The following is a 1,318-nucleotide window of genomic DNA, read 5'->3' as shown; positions in this document are numbered from 1 at the left end:
CCAGACACCCAGAGGGCTGGACGAGAAGAGGAAGGCACAGGTGGCGTTGGAAGGATGGAGGAAGATGAGGTGTGTTTGGTAAAGGTTGAGCCAAACTAAGTCTGAATCTTGGTTCTGCAGCTTTGCTAGCTGTGTTTTTGGCAACTTCCTGAACTGAATCAATGACAGTAATCATACCTGCCTCACAGGGCTGGCAGCAGGGTTAAATGAGATCGAATACGCGTAAAGCACCCAGTGCGGTATCTGGCACATAGTAGGCCCTCCGTCACAGTAGACAACCATCACCCACACGGCAGGAGCCTGGCCGGCTCCCAGCCCCAGGGGGAGGCAGACGCTGGCTTACTGGCGGAGGGACTGGCTGCGTCCCTCTCCAGCTGGGTCCCGTCGCAGGGCTTTTCTGTGGATAGAATGCCGGCTCCCATGTGCTCTCTGGGAACGCAGGTGCTTGAGGCGCGCCTTTGCAAGCGGGGTGATGAGCTGATGAGCAGGGGCTCTGAGGGGAGGGTATTGGAGGGAAGAAGGCCCCATGGGCAAGCACTTGGACCAGGCGACCATGCAGGGCGGGGCTGAGGTCTTGGCCTTCATGAGGCAGGCAGCTGGAACCAGTGCCTGGAGCTCGGCTGGGATCCGCGAAGCCTGCACGCTCAGTGAATGGGGACCAGGAAGAAGTCTGTTTACTGGCTTTGGAAGATGCAATAAAACCTGTCACTGCTCAGGTCTCTGAATAAAAACAAAAGCAAAAACAAAATAATATGGTTCAACCACAAAAAGACGATTAGAACTAATTAAAAAATTCAGCAAAGTCTCACAATACAAAACCAACCCACAAAAGAAGTTGTGTTTCTATACACAACAATGAACACTCCAAAAAGAAAATTAAGAAAATAGTTCCAGCCCTGGCCGGACAGCTCAGTTGGTTAGAACGTCATCCTAATACACCAAGTTTGTGGGTTTGATCCCCGGGTCAGCGCACAACTAAAGAACACATAAGTAAGTGAAACAACAAATCAATGTTTCCCTCTCTTATTCTCCCTCTCTCTAAAAATCAATTTAAAAAAGCAATTGGAAGTTTGAAGAAATATATTATTTTTAAAAAAGAAAATGATTCCATTTATAATAGCAATAAAAAGAATAAAATACTTAGGCATAAACTTAACTAAGGAGGCAAAAGACTCTTACATGAAAAACTACGAAGACATGACCAACTGGTGTGGCTCAGCAGTTGAGCATCAACCCATGAACCAAGAGGTCATTGGTTCAATTCCCGGTCAGGACACATGCCTGGGTTGCAGCTTTATCCACAGTAGGGGGCGTGTAA

Source organism: Myotis davidii, unplaced genomic scaffold (genome assembly GCF_000327345.1).
Source record: "Myotis davidii unplaced genomic scaffold, ASM32734v1 scaffold1036, whole genome shotgun sequence".
NCBI classification, from domain to species: domain Eukaryota; kingdom Metazoa; phylum Chordata; class Mammalia; order Chiroptera; family Vespertilionidae; genus Myotis; species Myotis davidii.
Note: the sequence above shows the minus strand (reverse complement) of the source record.